The sequence below is a fragment of the Mytilus galloprovincialis genome, chromosome 7 (genome assembly GCF_965363235.1).
Source record: "Mytilus galloprovincialis chromosome 7, xbMytGall1.hap1.1, whole genome shotgun sequence".
Classification (NCBI taxonomy): domain Eukaryota; kingdom Metazoa; phylum Mollusca; class Bivalvia; order Mytilida; family Mytilidae; genus Mytilus; species Mytilus galloprovincialis.
Window position 1 is genome coordinate 15,464,397 of NC_134844.1, and position 22,236 is coordinate 15,486,632.

Below are 22,236 nucleotides of genomic sequence, written 5' to 3' on the forward strand. Positions count from 1 at the left end.
AACATATATCACTGACTAGCATTTTCATTTGATGGAAAGACGTTGAGTTGTATTAGAATTATTTTAGTATATAAACTAAATATACTTTCTAGCCTCAAAGTTCCAGTAAGATTTGACATTTTGACCCTTTTATTGTCATTCGAATTTGAATAGAAAGCTTATCAATGATTTAAAAAACTTTAAAACAAGCATCATTTTCGGTACATTAGAACTCTTTTATTCTGAAAGCTGTATTATTTGGAGAACATTTGACAGAGAAGGCACACTTGCATTTGTTGGAACAGCTAGCTTATTCAAAATGTTCTGGTTGTGCAACAAGATGCAGAATGTACTAAGGGAAGACTCAAAATTTATAAGTCGAACCCAAACCGACAAAACCCGGGAAGCCAAAAAAACTCCCCCAAAAGTGACGAGAAGACAAACCAGAAAAAAACCTCGTCAAAACATAGATTCAGCAACACGAACCTTTAAAATATTGGGGGACTTGGTGTATTCGATAAAAGTAACCTGATCATGCTCCACTAGTTTCACCTGCTGGGCTGCTAATGTAAAGTTCAAATTTAGTGATAAGTCTCATTCGGTTTAGTAACTATCGAGGAAAACCTACCCCTTCTTTTTAATATTTTATAGTTGTTTCATGCTTATTGGATTTTGTTTTAAAAAAATAAAATCTTTTTATCATTCCAAGGTTTTACCTAATTTATTACATGTTGTTTTGACGGTATTATGTGTCAGACCACCAATTGACTCCTTCCAACTTAGAACGTTAAAACATCCCAACTCTGACACAGACTAGTGTCATTGTTTACTAAAACTAATCATAAAATTAGCATGAGATCGACCAGATTGAGAATGGAACATATGTTCCTCAAAGTATTTGTTCATCTCTTCATATAGGAAGGTACTGAAACAGTTGACATTGTTCCTGACACAATAGTTTCACTCAATGGCCAGGGCGTAGTTTCAGGTTCAGTCTTTGTTTCATACCAATCTTGAATTGGATTTAGGATCAGAGGTAACCAAATGCGTTCCCTTCCTTTTAAAAAAGGCTGCATCTACTCTTATCAGATGTATGCAATACGAAAAAACAAAGAACGCATAACCTGATGATGAGGACGAATATAAATAAATAACAAAGTTTTATGCCCGAAAAAAACGGAAACATCAGACATGGCTTGGGTATTTTTAAGCCTTCTCTCAAGAAATATTGTTGATTTTCCAATTGAGAACCATTTACCATTTTAATACTGGCTACTTGAGAGGTGAACAATTCTTTTTTTGATCTATCACCGTTAAACATCTGTGTTCTGTAGAAATATTCAGCATAGTATCATATGCACCTGTCGTCGTTAACTGCTGATATACGTATGAAAGCCGGCCAGCAGGAATCAGTTCAGACCTTTGACTAACAGGTGTATGCCATTGCAAATCACATCAAATGATCTAGGCCTTTTGAATTCCAGATTATGTCATTCATTTTGGAGATTTCCACACCGTATTATGCTTTATTTCTTCTATTGGAAAAATTTTGGGTGATGGGAGTCTGGTAGATCTGCTAGTTGATTTGATAGTATACGCAGCATGTACTGATTAACAAATGATTTCCGAAAATAAATTCATCATAGTAGTTCAAGCTTATTTGGTGTGATTTAGGACCACATATCATCTTATTAAAATTCAAAAAATAATTTCGGACGCCGTTCAGATGTGTTATGATATATTTTCTTGTCATATGTCCTCATGGAATCAGTAGACATGTATCAAGCGCCTCTAATGAAAGAATTTAAGGAATGGAGCTGTGTTGTGTCCCCTATAGTCAGATGTTGGGACTAGTTTCTGAATTATTTGAGTAGCATGCTACAAAACATTCGAGCAGAGAGAAATGGTATACAGCCACTTCATTTGACTTCAGTCCGCACTATACTCCCATAGAATTTTTGTGACAAATAAGAATAATTTTTCTAGATAGACTCCTGTATAACTTCTTGTAATTCTCAATATCCCCACAGATTTTGAATAACGCTTTAATGATTGTTGTTTTGCCAAATGTCAGAAAGCTGTTTTATTCAATTGAGTGTGTCGGCAGCCTGTGGACGCGAGGGTACATCATGCTAATGAAGGAGCAGTATCACAGACTGGAAACAAATCCTGGCAAACAATAGGAAAAAAACCCCAGTATTTGTTAATTTTTGTGCCATTTTGGTCTCTTGTGAAGAGTTTTCTCTTTGGCAATCATACCACATCTTCTTTTTTTATATTTGATCTGTTTCATCAGGGGATTTCCAATTTATTTTGCCAGTTATCCAATGCGTTTTGAGTAAACATAATATCTATGAGGGACTTTCAAAAATCTAGAAATTCTTTAAAACAATAACTTTCGATCGAATAACTGACTATGCAAGCTTTATCAACACACAATAGGTATCCGAAAGAACGATTGTCAAATGTTCTGACACTGATGATTTAGTTCTCTCTTGTCATAACTTTCCGATATGCTTAACACAGATAAGTTATGGCTACTCATGACTTCTGTCAGTTGTGGTAAGGTTAGTAGGCGATACATCCCCGTATATGTAGTTCTCTAACACACACGACTCTTAAAATTCGACCTGTACTTCATGCTCTTACTGGTTGTTACACCTCATCAAGCCCCTTTGACATTGGGAAACAAGTCTGTTTTAAAGCTGTCATCATCTGCAGAACTTGCGTGTTTTTGACAGCTAAATTACCCAGAAATGTCCCCTATACCTGTGTTGCGAGAGAACTTGTAAGTTGTATGACCCAAAATGCAGATATAAATCAACGATCTGAACAAGCTCAATTTTTAGACTTACAACTAGTAAATCCTACTTTCTTTTTCGCCTTCTACTGGACAAATTGTCATTCAAACAACACGTTGTAAGAGTCAGCATACAAACAAGCATATACAACACTCCGTGTTGAAGGCCGTACTTTAACCTATAATGGTTTACTTTTTAAATTGTTATTTGTATGGAGAGTTGTCTCATACTCACACCACATCTTCCTATATCTATATAGATGATATCACATGACGTGAAAACAATGTATTAGAATAATCAAAATCCCTCCGATGTACCCTTGAAATATCTAACAAAAGATAAAATATACAAAAATATAAAATTCGTATAGACCGCCAAAGGATCTACGACATTGACGTGGTAGGCAGCCTTTACACAAACAGGAGGCCTTCTTTATTGTTGATTCGACGAAAACGTAAACTATTGAAACCTTTTTTTATTTCGAAATCTATCTCACTATTATACTTGTGTCTTTGAAGAAAAATCTTTATTTCCTCTATAATTGGATTCTCAATATCAAATTGGACGTTTAAGGTTAAATTCATTTGAATTCAGTCATATATTGCCAGAAGTATTGGTCTACTCATATCAGGGTAGAAACGTCTAACTGACGTTGATGTTCGCTATTGCATGTAGTATTTGTAGTTACCAATTGGAGAAACAATATTTTTGTATTGAATAAAGTAAATAAAAAACAATTTGATAACCCCAAACCTTCGAATTATTTCATAATGGTAAGACTGGTATGAAATCTGACAATTGTTTCGTCCGATCTTTGACCCATATCAAAACAAAACCATCACATTTTAATTTTACGACCAAGACAAATGAAATCCGCACATTTTTCCCTTTCCAAAGGTAGATAATGTAGCCGTGTGTTATATAGGTGAATTACAAATATGTTTCCGTTCTGAATGTCACTCAGCTAATAGTACAACATACAATTTTGGTATACGATTTTGATTTTAACTTAGAAAATAACTGTGTTGTAAGGATAAGAAGTAGTGGAATTCTTTCAATTAATACAGTTTTGTAAGAAAATTGCAAGGAATGTCACATTGTAAAAGATATTTTGCAGATATCTTTATTTTCATTAAGGAAAGCTGTCAAGGCCTTGGTGGAAAAGTGGTTGAACTAGAAACCCAAGAAGAGAATGAGTTTATTAAGAATGACGTGAGAACCCCAAGTTCTGGAGGTAGATATAATTGTTAAGATATAAGGAAGAGAACACAAATCGTATAAGATATACATTGAAACAGCTGCCTACCAACATAATACATAAAGGTCCGTAGAAAGTATAAAAAATTAGACGCATTTTAATAAATAATGTAAATAACTATTAATTGGCTAGACAACGCACATTTTTTTTAAAACTTGGTTTGACATATTATCTTGTATTACATATAAAAGAAGAAGAACATGTTGTATTATGTGTCAAACTTATAGAAATTTCATGCTATAAAGCATTGTGCTGTCCCGAAAGAAAAGTGGTATTTAATTCGGGAGTTCGAGGAGATCCTGGTTTTGATAATACACATGAAAATGAAATAGTACCTGTTTTTAAGGTATATATTTACTTGATGTGCGGTAAACCTTAGGGAGACAGCAACTCAACGGTCTTCACATTGACAGTTGGATATATTTGAAAAGCTGTACATCTAATCGATCGAGTCTAGAACAAAATGTAAATCAATTTTAAATTGGCTTTATAATGCAAGCGATGAACAGTTCATTACACTACCAACAAGAAGCAAACCGTCATATCGTCCTAATTTAAAAAAAAAAAAAAAACCAAATTTATCAAATCTAAAATAACCCGTTAACAAGATTTATGCTTTCGGACATATATATGGAAATGAACACTATAGATGTTATAACAAACTTTACATGTTATAGGTAATCAAATGGCAAAAAAATATCAAGACATCAAGTGGCTTTTCTGTAATGTACATTAATCGGACCATATTTATTGTGTTGACATTCTGGTTAAATAAGGGAACTGTTACTACATATTACCCATTTTTTTGTGACCTTTTAGTTTCAGTGTATTTATATCAATTACCACACAAATAATTGGTCAGTATGAGATATGAAACTGCTAACAAAATTTTAAAATAAGCTTTGTCTTATGACGAAAAAAACAAACATGACAAATAACATTTAAAAAAGGATTACGCATAGAGTTACTACACGATAATGCAGACAATCTTTCTTTTCAGTCAATGGATACTGGATCGGAGGTTATAATTGCAATACTGATGGTGATTTGGAATGGCTAAGTAAATCAAATCAAGCTATGCCAATAACTGACTGGAACATGCAAACATACCCACAACCAGATGGACTTCTGGCACAGCATTGCGTGATGATTTGGAGAAGTTTTGATTTTCGTTGGTGTGACCATTATTGTAACACCCAGCTTTCATATATTTGTGAATTTACGCACCAATAAACTTGACATCACCATTCATGTACTATAACGTTATCAATGAGGAGAGCGGTGTTACATGACGAGGTTTTTAAAACTGACTATATTTTAGACTAGATATTAATCAGTGTTTCATACTGTTATTCATGTTATTGAATTTTTAGTATTTTCCTGTAAATTTGTATCTATCTGTTCTCGACAATGATTTCCTTTTACAAAGTATAGTATTCATTAATTGAATAAGTTTGTTCGTACAAACATTACACGTTCAATTTGTTTAAATTTTATCCAAAAAAAAAGGTTATTATTATAATACATATTTGTCATCAGATAATAATTACTTTCCTCTGACAGCAATTCAGACAAAATGTTAAGTTGACAACATTCCTAGGCTAGGTTCAACATTTTATATAAACTAGATTATGTACATGATAGGAAACAAAATCTCGTTACAAATGCTGTTTGAACACTTAATATTTTCAACACAAAGGCAAATCGCCTTTTTTTTCTTTATATACATGATATAAGAGTACATGTAAATATTTATAAATATGCGAATCTTGTGCATTGTTTTTAATCAATCAGTTAAATGAATGAGTTTCGAACATGGAAAAGGGTTGATAATTCCATTGACAACGTATAACTTAAATAAAATTACAGTATTTGATATCTGAATTTAATATAATATATATTAGCAGACGTCCAACCTGTATCTGATATAATCGAGAAATATTATAATTTTAATTGATAACTAATTTTGGATTGTATGGCGATTATTCTAATCTGATAACATCGTTCTGTGTTAGTATTGATTTTATGACGGATTTATTCTGTATTAATGATGTGATAAAATATATTATAAGTTAAAGAAGTAGTACTCCAAATAACGGAGAAGAAAAGTACAGTATACAGATTAACCCTAGAATGGTTTTTGAACTTGTTTTGTTCATCCTGGCAAACGAGCAAGTTGATATCAAATAATTTCTATGAAATAGGCCGCCAATGCGCCAGTGATATCAACATTATTGTTTCGCGTATATTTGAACTGTTTAGTGGTTCTAAGTTACTTTTATCTATCGCAATGTCAACATATTAAATTTTTGACTGGTGACTTGTGTGTTATTGTTATATTGTGTATTTAAGGTTAAAACAATATTTACAATAAAAAGTCTCAGCTTTTGACGAGTTATTTTCACACACAACCCTCACCTAATATTGGACAGTGGTGTATCAGTGCAACATACTAACAAATAATAAAAATCTGTTGAAAAAGGCAAAATTTTACGACAAAAGAGATGATTTCAGCTTTCCAATTGTGAACTTTCCATTTCTAAGTAGCAACATTCCAGCAGTACCTGCATACGGGGTATATATCTCCCAATTGATACGATATTCCCTGGCTTGCATTTCCTATCATGATTTTCTTGATAGAGGGTTGCTGCTCACATGAAAGCTATTACACCAAGAGTTCCAAATGGTGCAGTTGAAATCATCCCTTCGTAAATGTTACGGATGCCATCACGAGTTGGTTGACCGTTATGGAATAACCGTTTCACAAATGATATCGGATATGTTCCTTACGTCGTAACTACAATCCCCTTCCCTCTCATTAATGTGACCTACAGAATAAGACTATTTACCGGATTTGTTATCACATAAGCAACACGACGGGTGCCACATGTGGAGCAGGATCTGCTTACCCTTCCGGAGCACCTGAGATCACCCCTAGTTTTTTGGTGGGGTTCGTGTTGTTTATTCTTTAGTTTTCTATGTTGTGTCATGTGTGCTGTTGTTTGTTTGTCGTTTTCATTTTTAGCCATGGCGTTGTCAGTTTGTTTTAGATTTATGAGTTTGACTGTCCCTTTGGTATCTTTCGTCCCTCTTTTAATGTGTTTCGCTCGATATTAATTTTTAACCCGGAAATGTTTTCTCTGAATCAATTCTTGATTTTACTACTTTTGCCTTATTTACATGGGAAGATTTTTGCGCACTTAAGAAACAAATTTATATTTAGATTGATAACATAACTAGTGTTATAACAGAGCTTTTCTAAATTATTTTGCTACGCATGATGTTTCCATAACTGATTAACGGAAAACTGCATAAATTCTGTGTTTACTTGTTTTTGTGAAACGATACATATTATGACGTTATTGTGACGTCTTCAGATATGTATTTCCATACATCATGTGTTAATTTTGAAAATCAATTGTCAAGCATTTTTTTTCTTTGGCCAAAACCAGGGCCCGCATGCTTAAAGATACTTGAGTTAAGATTTTCCTTAAAAAAACACTTAAGTTAATGAAACTCCGCCCTTTTTAACTAAGTGGTATGCATAAAAAAATTTAAAGTAAGTATTTCCTTAGTAAAATCTAAGTTGTCTTAAGTCACGCCCACAAAACCTAAGTGGTAAGCATAAAACCCCGTATACTTAGAAAACGCCTAAGATTACACTTAAGCCTAGGGTACCTATAGAGCTTACTTAAATTTTCAAAATGGTTAACAATCAGGCGAAATAATGCGTTTTTGCAGAACATTAATAAATTAGCTACATTCTAATTGATTTATAATTATACCAGTAATAAAATATTAAAAAATCTTTTGTTTATTGCTAATTATTAATGATCGTTGTAATTTTCTTAAAATCACATATAGATTACAAATCAAGAGATAACAGAGGGTAGATATGTAATGCAACTTTATTCTACCTTTATTTTCCAATCTCGTTGCTGTGTATACACCGAAATGTACTCAGTTTTTAAACGCATGGAATGCATGCTATTATTTTTCTTTTATTTACTCTAACGTGCTTGTTCAAATTTATACACAAATAATTTTAAACGTTGAATAATTTAAATACAAAGGGTGGTATCAATTGCAACCGTTAGTACAAAAACAGTATGTAGGATGAAAGAGATGAGGAACTTTAGACATACTAAACCTTGTTTGTGTGTGTGTGTGTGTGGTGGTGGTGGTGGGGGAGAGCGTTTTAGGCATCGGTTGAATTGTGAATTATTTAATTTAATTCTAAAGATGTAGGGCACATGGTTAGGGGACAAAATCGCAAAGTGGTAAGTTCTTCCCAGAGGTGGAGTGAAGGGGCAGGGACTTTCCTTTTTTGGAACAAATTTGTTGTGTATTTAGGAAAACAAGGGGGGGGCTCTCTTATGGTAGTCAGTACCCCCAACAAATATGAAAATGTAAAGATCCTTCACTCCTCCCCATGGAATTCCAAGTTTATATAATGTATTTATGATACCTAAACCGTAATGTTTTTTTCATATTACCTTATATATTCAGCTATATTCTGCTGTTAACGATAAAATTTTAAATAGATATAGGAAGATGTTGTGTGAGTGCCAATGAGACAACTCTCAATCTAAATAACAATTTAAAAATAAAAATTAAACCATTATAGGTCAATGTACGGCCTTCAACACGGAGCCTTGGCTCACACCGAACAGCAAGCTATAAAGGGCCCCAAAATTACTAGTGTAAAACTATTCAAACGGGAAAACCAACGGTCTAATATAAGTACGCTAAGACGATCAAAAGACCTTACCGCAAACATATGAATCTAACATTGTTTTTAGTACAAATTGTATTGCGTTTGAAAAAATGCCCTCGTTTTTAAATGAATCCGTGGAAAATTTCTCTCCCCTATTTTAAATGAAGTGATAAACATGTTATTTCAAATCGAAGCATTTTTTTCTTATAACATGTATTAGAAGTTAAACGATTATAGTTAAATTCTTATTGAAAAACAAAGTTTTATAAAACAATTTTAAGCACATGCTCACAATGCTAGTGAGCTACACGTGTGCTACGCCATTGAACCGGTTATCATGTTTTGTTAAGGGTATAACATTTATTGTTGTCTAAAAAAAAACATCCATGAAAGATGAAGAAGGTGGAAGTTTTGAATTACAAATATTTAATTTTGTTCCCATGTTCATCCATCGAAACGCCAATTTCATCTGTTGCAAAATTGTTCTTTGTTACGTATTATTCACTTGTTTAACATACCAATATCAATTTAACCCAAGCTTTTTAATTATAAAAGAATTTATTGATCAATCAATGTAAATAATCATAACAAACTTTTACACGGCTGGGTACATGCGATGAGCTAATATATATCATACGGTATCTAGAGAAAGATTCAGATTTGAGTATTCCTTAGTTTAGTGAAGACTTAAGTAAGTTTATGATTACTTAACTAAGGAAATTCTTAATGAAATCTAAGTTTGAGGAAAACTTAAATCAAGATGTGTTATGCATACGAGGCCCAGATCTTAATGCATCTACTTCTTTGAAGAGTGTTTGTTTTTTTAAATTCCGTTTTTTCATAATAGCCGCTTCCAGTCTACGCGGACAAAGTATGTACACTGCTTAATTTTATTTGTTTGGCTTAAAACAAGTTTTGGAATATGCTATCTTTGAAACTGAACACTATCTGGACAAGACTGACGAACGGGCTAGGTCATAGAGTTTGAGAAGTATTACACGCTTATGAATAACTAACTGCACATAAGAAACAACACAGTTACATTGTTTGGTATGAAGGAATTCAGGCTAACTTGATTATATTATATTATATATCATCTTGGTAAATGTGTTAGATATTAAACGAAACGAAAGGCGTGGGGATTTTCCCAATGAAATGGAGTTACAATGTCGGTATATATATATATATATATCATACATGAAATATAGAGAATATATCAGGTTACAAACATAATAATAGTCTTACATGACAATGTGGGTTAAATTTAATAACTACTGTTTATTCTTCAACAAAGAGAAACAAAATCGTTACAGTGGAAGAAAACCAAACAAAACCGAAAAAAAAACCATGTCCATATTTAGATATTTGAACATAGCACTCATATGAATTAGGTGTAATCGATTGTTATTTGCTTCAATATATATATTTTATGATAAAGTGTAGCTTGGTATTTTTAGTATAATCTTATTTCTTGTTGACTATTGTATATACATTTTTTTTCTCTCAAATAAACCGAAATAAAGTTATAGGGAATATTTATGGGGTATTTATATAGTTGTGCCTTTCTATTTAAATGTTTGAACCCGTTCGTAAAGAACTTAACAAAAAACAAATAGCGTAACATTATATATATTAGAGAAATAAAATTAAAGATTGTTAAAAACAAAAATCAAAAGTAAACTCAAAGAAACGTGCTAATTATCTTTAAAACATTATGTTAAATAGAATAAAAAAACACAAATATTATTGACCGAAACCTATGCATAAAATATTTATGAAAACATAATCACTCTCTGCAAATTGCATGCGTTCAAGTGGCTTTGCTAAATTCATTTATATAGCATGTGCGAAGGTGAATACTTTAAAACCATACATGGATGTATAAAAACGGTCGAACAGCTTTGCCACCAAAACGGTTCCTGAGATATATCCAATTTAAACATTATTTCTAAATTAATAAAAGAACAATAAAAATAAAAGTTGAAATCCATTATGTTACGACCAAGTTTATGTACACAAAACTATATTACAGTAGAACCGCAGGACTATCGATCATAGATATTAAAATGTTGGTTTGTTATCGTAAAGATTTTGTGATATCAAATAAGATCATTTTTGACATTTTCACCTCATGTGTTGGTTTGATTTGTTCACGTATGATAGTTTATACAAGTGAGAGGTTTATCTAGCTATACATTCACATTCAATCCACTATTTTTGACATAAGGAAATGCCTGCACCAAGCTAGAAATATAACAATTGTTTTCCATTCATTTGGTCTGTTTGAGCGTTTGATTTTGCAATTTGATAAAATACTTTTTGATTAGAATTTTCCTTGCAATTGCATATTTTCTAATTTCACTTGTTTCTATAATTGTATTTTAACTTTTAGCAAGTTTATAACTTACGGTTTCAATACAAAAATGTAATCACATATCAATCTGTCAAATATCTAAAATGAAGTGAAATATAATATACATTGAAACAGAATCTAGCTAAAACAATTGAAAAACCTTGTAAAAAACAGTAATAGAAGAAGTAACTATAAACTATTGACAAAATAAATGTTGACATCGTTTTAGAAAATTCTTGTAGTACAGATAGTAGAAACATATCATAGTTTAATACTGTTGAAAACACTATTTAATTCAAAATATTACCTTAAAAATAGAACTCGAAAACATTGTTTGCAGTCAAAAGTATATTGATTTCGTGTGAAAAGTTTTCTGTTCTTAGAAGGTCAAATTTTAAACATACCCTTAATTTAACCAAACATATACAATTCAATAAAAATGAAATCATATGCTTTAAAGAATTCGATATCAAGGCTTGCGCCATCTGCAAATTCACATCAATATTGCATAATTTCAGATTTAATTAGCGACATTGCATAAGTTAAAATATTTGTAAAGCAATTACATAATACGTAGTGACGTAACAGTTAGAATTTCATTTGTTTTTCAAAACCCCAGCAAAATTGATGAATGACTTAAATTTTGAGTTGATGGAATGCGGTTAGTTGTGTTAGAAAGATTCATTTTATTTTAGAAAGACTCTTTTCTAAATAATAAGGATGTTCTTATCTCAAGCATAAAAACTTAGCCGTATTTGACACAACCTTTTTCAAATTTTGATCTTCAGTGCTGTACAACTTTGTACTTTTTTTCGCTTTCAAACTTTTATATCTGGGCGTCACTGGTGAGTCTTGTGTGGACGAGGCGCGTTTTTGGCGTATTAAAATTTAAACCTGATGCTTTTTGTTATTCATTAATCATGTGTTTCTTTGTCTAATACGTTTTCCTATCTATTTGTATTGTAGTCCTGTAATATTATGTTGACATTTCTATGTTATATTTAACATTGCCATTAAAGTGCGAGGTTTGGCATGCCACAAAACCAGGTTCAACCCAACATTTTTTCCTTCAAAAATGTCCTGTACCAAGTCAGGAATATGGTCATTGTTATATTATAGTTCGTTTCTGTGTGTGTTACAATTGAACGTTGCGTCGTTTGTTTTCTCTTATTTTTGAGTGTAAATTGACATTGCGATAAGACGTGTCACGGTACTTGTCTATCCCAAATTCATGTATTTGGTTTTGATGTTATATTTGTTATTCTCGTGGGATTTTGTCTGATGCTTGGTCCGTTTCTGTGTGTGTTAGTTACATTGTAGTGTTGTGTCGTTGTTCTCCTCTTATATTTATGTGTTTCCCTCAGTTTTAGTTTGTTACCCCGATTTTGTTTTTTGTCCATGGATTTATGAGTTTGAACAGCGGTATACTACTGTTGCCTTTATTTGACAGCATTATATTCCAAGAGGATATAAGATTAGTCCCTTTTACGGGAAATATAACGTAGGATTGAAAACATGAAACTGACCTTGAAAAATTTGGTATATACAATTGTGGTTTTCAAATTTTTGTATAAAAGAACTGTTTTCATTAATCAAAGACGTATCTTTGGAAGACTGCAGACAAAGAAGACAAACTTGCTTTGTTTGATTTATAATATAATTGGTCTCATCTCATTTAAAATACTCTGGTAGTGCAACATGTATTCGGAAGGTCTTAATGTAGATTCAAAATTTATAAGTTGAGGCAAAACTGACAAGGCCATGGCAAAAATAACCAACAAAAAGACGACCTGATAAAAAACGATTTAAAGCATAAAGAATTCTGAAAAGATAACCTCACAAAACAAAAGCAGATATCACGTGCTTTGGAACGGAAATGAAATCCTGTTCAAAAAACGTCATATATTACGCACGGATTGGGTGATAAGTCTCATTAGATTTAGTTAAAATTGATGACAAAGAACAATATTATAGTTGAAACAACTGGTTAGAAGTAACAAAGATATTCCATTACAGTCAAGCAACTTATTATGACATCTACATAAGCACAATGAATTCTTGCTTTAGTAGATCGATTGTCAGAAACGAATCTCTATCAAGGAAATTATTAGTTGGAATATGAACAACAGGAGATATTCATATTCAGGTGGTGCTTAAATGTTGATACACCAAATTTTTATAAATAGGAGCCTTAAATCAACTCAAATGAAATAGACATATTGACCTATAATGGTTTACTTTTTATTGTTATTTGGATGGAGGGTTGTCTCATTGGCACTCACACCACATTTTCCTATATCTATATATTGTTCCCACAGCGGTCGTTCTTTATCTTTCTTTTCTATTTATCTTGTTTTTCATCTGAAATAAGGTAACATTTTGATATAATACAACAAAGTCATTGAAGACTTGACTGTAATGCATTGCCACTTAAGGAATCAATTTTGTATTTAAATTGTCGATAACAGTATACCTAATCCCTTAGTACAGATTTTCTAAATGATCAAAGGATACAAAAACCACAAACTTATTGATTTTCTCCCAAATATAGGAGAGTACGTCATTTATGTCTGAATCGAATTTTCAACATCCGTATAATTGTTCCTGATATCGTTGTCAGATTTTTTCTTTATCATACATTCAGGGATGTATTGTTGGTTTATGCTGTAGTACATTTCGTATTCTATAGCCTTGTTGCAATCAATCAAATAAAAAATAACCCTGTTATCATGGATGTTTGCTTACTATATGGATTATAGATAATATACATTAGGAAATCCTTTTCAAGATGTTTTGTTCATAAGAATATAACTTTTAACTCGACATTAGTCTACTCTATAACAAACCAGAAACGCAGATGTGCATACAGAAATCAGTATGACAATTTGCAGTCTTCTTTTTTATACAACTGTTTGTTTCATTACAACATGTCTGTCAAACTCAGTAAAGGCAAATGTTAAAGAGTTTAAATCATTTCAAACGACTGGCAGCACTAGAGCTCTGGAGAGCAAAAACACCCTCGATGTTGACTCGGCGTCAATGATTGAATGTGCACTGTTATGTCTATCAAATCGGCAATGTTGTTTGGCAAGCTTTTCGGATGGAAAATCGACATGTCGTATTGATAATTCAGAGAAATGTGAAATTGGTACCGAGACCATAACCGGATGGAATACTATTCGACGGGACATATATCGTAAGTTTGAATGTTTGAATGATTTTCATATATATAATTAATTGTGTATATGTATTTACAATGTTATCAATTTATGACTTTTGAACTCTGGTGGACTACTACTGCCGTTATTGGTTATTGTTTCAAATCAATTACTGTCTATTTTGTAGATCATAAAAATTCACATGTAAGCAATATTTTAGCCGATGTTATTTACTGAAACAGTAAAGAATTTGACGGTATGAATTTACATGTGTAATGACTTAAAAACAGAACCCCTCTCTAATGTTTTACGTTATAGGTGTGACGACAGATTCGAAACCATAAGTGATGAATGATGATTTTCACCATTTTGTATGCGTTTTGCGTTTCATGGTTAACAGCATAATTGATAGATATAAACTTTAAAATGTAAATAACATCAGCAAGGCAAGATCAAGTAACACGGACAATATTGCTGAAACAGTAAACAGTTTGCATAGTGATTGCTCCAAAATTATTTTTTTTACCCGTTCTTGTGTTTTGAGCAAATATTAAAGAAGATAGAGACACACCAAACAGACAAAATGATCAGCAACACCAATTCAACAAAACGAATTGTTTGTCATGTATGCAATTCTTGCCTAAAAAATAAATCCGTATGATAATGATGTTGTCTTGGTGTGTTACTTCTGATAAAAAAATTGAATTCATTTACAGCTGAATTTTAAATAAATTGAAGTATTTTTCGTTTTCCACGTAAAAGCAATATCTACTAATATTCAAACAAAGCCTAAGTAATTACAACAATTAAGAAAAAAGAAAAAAAAACCCGTATGGATTAAAGTGTAATGCGGGACATATAGAAAAAGTAAAAAAAAATCAAATCAATTATCAAATGGTCACTGAAATGCAAATGAAAATGGTGGCAAGCCGACACTGTATGATTACTAGTAAACATCGTGTTGATCGGCAAGGCATGACCATGCGGTAAGTTACGGAAAGTTGACGATGTTATGTATTGTCTCTTGACTTATTTATAATTAATGTGTCAAAACAAATGTAAATTGACAATTAATAGATATAATTCAAGTAACGTTTTTAAAAGATTCAGCACCCAAATTTTTTTAACATGTAATTAAATCCCCCTACTAAATATTTCATGCAATAAATATCAAGAAATAAATTGGGAAAATGTATCGAATAAATCATACAAGTTATATACTGTTCACAATAAGGGCTATATTCGTAGACAACGACAACGAAAGGATGATATGTGTCCTTCTACCATTGCACTGCTGGAAAAAGTAGGAAAATCGAATCATTTATCAAATGATCGCTGTAATTTAATGAACATGGTGGCAAGCCGACACTGTATGTATATGGCATATTACTAGTAAACATATCTGGTTGATCGGCATGGCATGACCATGCAGTAAGTTACGGAAGGTTGACGATGTAATATTTTCCTATTGATAAAGAAATAACACATATCTAATATGTCAAATTAAATGTAAATTGATCATAAATAGATTCACATAACATTTTGACGATCAATCCTCATGCTTTTGTTTTAAGTTCCGATGACCAATACAAGATCCATTAGCTTTGACAATTCCACGTATTGTATTATTGAAGAGCATGAAGAATGGGCGAAGGCGAACGTAAGTTAAAATGTTTTAGATAGAAACAGTCTTTCATATTCACAACGCACTAGTATATAAACTTTGATATTCAAAAAGGGTGACCCTGTACTTTTGGAAAACTATCGTCCAATATCTCTTCTAAATATAGATTTAAAAATTTTATCATATGTTCTTACTCAACGTTTAAAAACAGTACTTCCAAAAATTATAAGTGAGGACCAAGAGGGGGCAATTTTTGTTTTTGTTTTTTTTAGATTTCATGAAAGCATTTGATTCGTTAGAATGGGATTTTTGCTTGGAACTTTCAAACATTTTTGTTCTAATGATTCATTTACTAAGTGGGTTACAACTATGTATACAGACGTTCAAACATGTGTCATGATTAATGGGAGGGTATCAGACAATTTCAAAAGCTCATGGGGAATTTGGCTAGGATATTCTTTATCAGCTTTATTGTTTGTGTTGGCGGTTGAAACTATGGTTCTAAAATTGAGATATAGTAACGAAGTAAAAGGAATCACTGTTGAATTAAATGGTAGAAGTCACAGTATCAAGATTTCGCAATTAGAAGATGACACAACCCCTAAATTTGTAGAGATAAACACGATGTAGTATCCGCAATGAATGTCCTAGAAATGTTTGGATCGTTTTCAGGTTTATTGATCAATAGAAATAAAACAGGATGTTTATGGATTAGGAAATTGAAGTCAAGTTTAGACAAAATAGCCGGTATTATTTGGGGAGATAAACCAATCAAAGCTTTAGGGGTGTAATTTTGCCATGATATCACGAGGAATGCAAAAAATAAAATTTTAACTGTAAAATAGAAAAAAAAATGATAAAATGTTCAAGACGTTGGAAAAAAGAATTCTTTCAATTTTAAGGAAAGCACTTATCTTGCCTATATTTACTTTCTTGGGAAAAGTTTGCCTTATTCCCGAAAGTTATATTCAAGAACTAGAAACATGAAGCTTTAAATATAATTTTGGTTATAACTAACAATATATTCAACTGTGTTGTAAGCATACGAAGTAGTGGAATGCTTTCAATTAATACAGTTTTGTAAGAAGATTGTAAGGAATGTAACATGGTAATAGATATTTTGAAGATATCTTTATTTTCATTAAGGAAAGTTGTCAAGGTCTTGGTGGAAAACTGGTTGAACTAGAAACACAAGAAGAGAATGAGTTTATTAAGAATGAAGTGATGACCATAAGTTCTGGAGGTATATATAATTATTTAGTATAAGGAAGAAAACACAAATCGTATGAAATATACGTCAAAAAAGCAGTCTAACAACATAATAAAACATAAAGATCAGCAGAAAGTATAAATCATAAGACACATGTTCATATATAATGTAACAAAATATTAATTTGCTAGACAACGTTTAATTTTTGAAAACAGTGTTTGACATATTATCTTGTATTACATATAAAAGAAGAAGAACATATTATATTCTGTCTCAAACTTATCGGAAGTTTATACACTAAAGCACATAAAAAGGAAATAACCATTGAGTAAAAAGCAAATCCTTTTTAAGGTTGATATTTACTTGATGTGAGGTAAACCTTAGCGAGACAGCAACTCAACGGTCTTTACATTGACAGTTTGATGTGTTTAAAAAGGGTTTAAATCTGACCGATTCTAGAAAAAGATGACAATCACTTCATAATTGACTTTTTAATTCAAGCGATGACACTAATAACAAGAGCAAACCGTCATACCTTCCGCCATACCTTCCTTCAAAAGACATAAACAAGATTTATCAAATATGAAACAACCGTTAACAATATTTCTGCTTTCGGACATATAGATGGTAATGAACACTATACATGTTATAACAAACTTTACATGTTATAGGCAATAAAAAGGCAAATATCAAGACATGAAGTGGCTTTTCTGTAATGAAAATTATTCGGACAATATTTAGTGTGTTGGCATTCTGGTTTAATAAGGGAACAGTGTTACGACATATTGTCCTTTTTTGTGACTTTTTGGTTTAAGTGTTATTATATCAATATTTGCACGAATACTGTGGATTCATTTATTTTTGTGGGTACCAATTTTCATTAATTAAGGAAGACTTGCATATTCGTGGATATTTAATTTCGTGGTTTTGGCAATGTCTGCATACATTCCTTTGGAAAATTTGTTGTGTGTTGAATATCCAAATTCATAGTTTCCCTGTACCCACGAAGTTCACGAAAATTAGTATCAAACGAATAGTAATGAATCCACCGTAATTGGTCAGTATGAGATATGAAACTTCTGACAAAATTAAAAATAAACTTTGCCTTATGACGAGAAAACAAACATGACAAATGACATTTAAAGAATGGCCACGCACAGAATGTATATGTTACAGTGAATTTGTATAATCAGGGATTATGTAGAATCCCTGATTTTCCAGGGAATATGTAGAATCACTGAAATCATTAGTAATTATATATAATCCCTGAATATGACCAGTGATTTTACATAATCACTGAACATTTTAATAATTATTCTACATATTCCCTAATATGATTTCAGGGATTATCAATAATGTAAGGATCCTTTGTTTGTTAAAAAATAAATAAGATAGACAAATTATCATCTTTTTCTTTCATCTTGCCAGATGAAATAATTTTGCTTTTAAACACAGAGGATAATCTAAATATATAACCAACATAGGGTTTCGAGATAAAGTTAAAGACTTCAAAATTAATAATAATCAACATTCCCTTTATAGCGATAACTTTACATGTATTGTTTGTTGCTATTTGTAAATCCACAGAGCTTGTTATTTGTGGTACAGAAAATTATGGAACATCTGTTTTGTGATGTTTTTTTTTTTTTTTTTATTATATTTTTTGGTCAAATGAACAAGAAAATTCAACTTAGAGAACTTACGCATCTAAATGTCATGATGATAAAACAGGCAGAACTAAGGATTGATAAATAGAACAAAATTTAGAGGAAGCTGGTATTTGGTGTAATATTCTCATAGCAATTCCACAGGGGAAAAAGAAAAGGGAAACCCAAAAAACATAATCATTGGAAATTGTTCACAAAAAGTCTGAAAAAGAATATTGCCTGGCCAATTTACATGTTATAATGCTTGAACAGGTTCAAGATTGCTCATTCTCTTCTTTTCGGAATACCTTGAAATGGTTTTACTGAACACTTTATTTTTCATAGGATTGTCAAAAAATTTGATTCGATATGTGAAGGAAAAGTTTTTTTTTAATGTGGATATTGTGATAGAAACAGATGTGACGCATATTATTTTAATATATTGCGTTTAACATTTTAATATATTGTGCCTAACATTTTTTTTAAATGGGGTTATCATTTTGATATTTTTCTTAACATGTTACAATTAATGTTTATATTGATGTTTTAATATGATTTTATAGAATAAATTATTTGGCTTTTATTCACTGTCTTTATAAATAAAACTATTTCTTCATTTCAGTTATTATGTATAATCCCTAAGATATTTTCTAGTGATTCTACATAATCCCTGAAAATTTTAGTGATTTATATAATCCCTAAACTAGCCAGTGATTCTACATAATCCCTGAAAATTGCAGGGATTCTACATAATCACTGATTATACAAATTCACTGTAACATATACACGATTATGCAGATATTCTTTCGTTTTAGTCAATGGATACTGGATCGGAGGTTACAACTTCAACAATGATGGTGATTTGGAATGGCTAAGTAAACCAAACCAACCTATGCCAATTATTGACTGGAACATGGAGACATACCCACAACCAGATGGACTTTTGACACAGCCATGCATGATGATTTGGAGAAGTTTTGATTTTCGTTGGGGTGATCATTGGTGTGATAGGCTGCTGTCATATATTTGTGAATTTCAGCATCAATAAATTTGACAGGACCATACATGTACTAATTATGTTATCAATGAGGAGAGCGATTTTGTATGATGATGCTTTTAAAAAATGACTATATTTTAGACTAGATATTAAGCAGTGTCTCATATTGTTTATTATTTTGAATATTTAGTATTTTCTTGTAAATTTTTATCTGTATCTGATAGCTTCTATTTTACGTTATGTTTACATTTAAAAACATACAGTTTAATTTATTTTATGAGATAAAATAGGTTTCCGAATACACTACAGATTAATGGCGAAGAGGTCAATCATACAGCAGGTATATAGCTCGTGAATTGTTTAGAAAATTACTGTAATTATAATACTTTTTTGTCAACGGATAATAACTTACCTCTTAGAACAAATCAGACAAAACATTCAGTTGACAACAGACCGACAGGTACATTAAACGATATATTATAGCCAGTTAATACTATTGTCATGTAAGGATCACTTTAATGCCATATGGATAAATTGTATGTTATAAAGGAGACAAATTGGTAGCTCACGATGGCATTCTTTTTATATAAAAAAAGTAGATTTCTAAGAATATAAAATAGGCGAAGACGAATCCTGACAGTTGCCTACTTTTAAATATCCTAATAACAGGCCTGATTTTTAATATTGTTTCATTTTTTTGTGTTTTCCGGTTTGATGTTAATAAGATATGTTAAGATATTCTTGTATTTTATTGTATTGATCATGTTGTTACGCCCTGCATGTCGGTTACAATATTCCAATACTTTTATATAACGCACACTTTACTTACACGTACTTTATTTTAACTGAATGCACAAATTCACGAATCCTAACAATGTGTCAATTTTTATAAACGATTTTGTGTTACGTGTTACAACAATGTATTTAACGCAAACTTCTATAATTTTTTTAGTTTTAACGGATAAATATGGGCATCATTTAGGCGTTCTAGGTGCATTTTATTAACTGCTACGAGTATATTATGGACTGTTACCATTCATTCAAACTTCTACTCGTTTCGAACGCATTAGTTATGCGTCGGTAAACTATTTGCGCGTACTTTCGATTCTTTTTCCCTATAGTGAACAGTACGTAATAATACTTAAAGTATACGTATCTATTTGTAAAGAACTTGACATCTGACGTAACATGCTTGAAATGCATTGTTTCAAATCGTAACACGAACCTATGTAAATCATAAACAACATGCAAGCATTAGCATTAATACGTAATTAATTTGTATACAAATCGTAAACCTACGGTACCAAATAGGTTCAAAAGTTTCATAAATCAGATTATGCACAAAAGAGAAGGAAAACATATAAACAACATACATCTTTCACATTAATAGACATTCGTTCAATGTTCTAAATTAAGCCACCGATTCTCTAAATAAACCATGTGGGAGCGAGTGTGGGATTTTCTTGATGCGTTGAAGAAACATCGATGGCTGTCATCTGTTCTTTGGTAGGGTTGTGGTCTCTTTCCATTTTCATTTTCAATTTCATTATCTAACAATAATCATATCATTTAACAAATTCATATGGATCTGTCATACCAGTATTAGTACTAATAATGTGCAGAAAGGGGTCCGAATGGGATATCTATATTCAATGGCAAATGCTATAAAGCAGAGAATAAAAACAAATCATTTAAAGTAGCTTTAAACAAAGACGAATTTATGATCAATATGTCCGATTCAATTTCTAAAAAATCTGTATTTTATTCAAGCGGAAAGTTCTCAATACAAAAAAATCAAAAGGAATACAATGCAAAATCGTGATACAACTGTTGGTTGAACTGATAAAATTTTCAACAAAAAAGACGAATCGACATTTTCATTATAAGAGTACAGGTAAATATTTATTAATTTGTGAATCTTGTGCATTATTTCGTACTAAATTATAATCCTGGTATCTTTGATAACTATTTACACCACTGGGTCGATACCACTGCTGGTGGACGTTTCGTCCCTGAGGATACCACCAGCCCAGTAGTCAACACCTAAGCGATTAAGTGTTGACATAAATATCAATAATGTGGTCATTTATAAATTTGGAAAAAATAAGGATTTTCTTATCCCAGTCATAGATTACCTTAGCCGTATTTGGCACAACATTTTTTGGAATTTTTGATCCTCAATGCTCTTCAACTTTGTACATGTTTGGCTTTATAGATATTTTGATATGAGCGTCACTGATGAGTCTTATGTACACGAATCGCGCGTCTGGCGTACTAAATTATAATCCTGGTACCTTTGATAACTATTTACACCACTGGGTCGATGCCACTGCTGGTGGACGTTTCGTCCTCGAAGTATCACCAGCCCAGTAGTCAAAACCTAAGCGATTGAGTGTTGACATAAATAAATTTCCTGTGTACAAAACAATGATTTTTTTCGGAAAAACTAAGGATTTTCTTAGCTCAGGCTTAGATCACCTTAGCTGTTTTTGG

At 31.7% G+C, this 22,236-nt stretch overlaps 1 long non-coding RNA gene across 1 annotated transcript; it reads left to right on the forward strand.

Moving 5' to 3' along the window:
* The first annotated feature begins 13,774 nt into the window (after positions 1-13,774).
* Positions 13,775-21,833, forward strand: LOC143082405 (uncharacterized). Its single transcript, XR_012980381.1, has 4 exons — positions 13,775-14,304; positions 15,841-15,926; positions 17,037-17,133; positions 19,562-21,833. It is a non-coding gene; the product is annotated as an uncharacterized LOC143082405 (long non-coding RNA).
* The last annotated feature ends 403 nt before the right edge of the window (positions 21,834-22,236 follow it).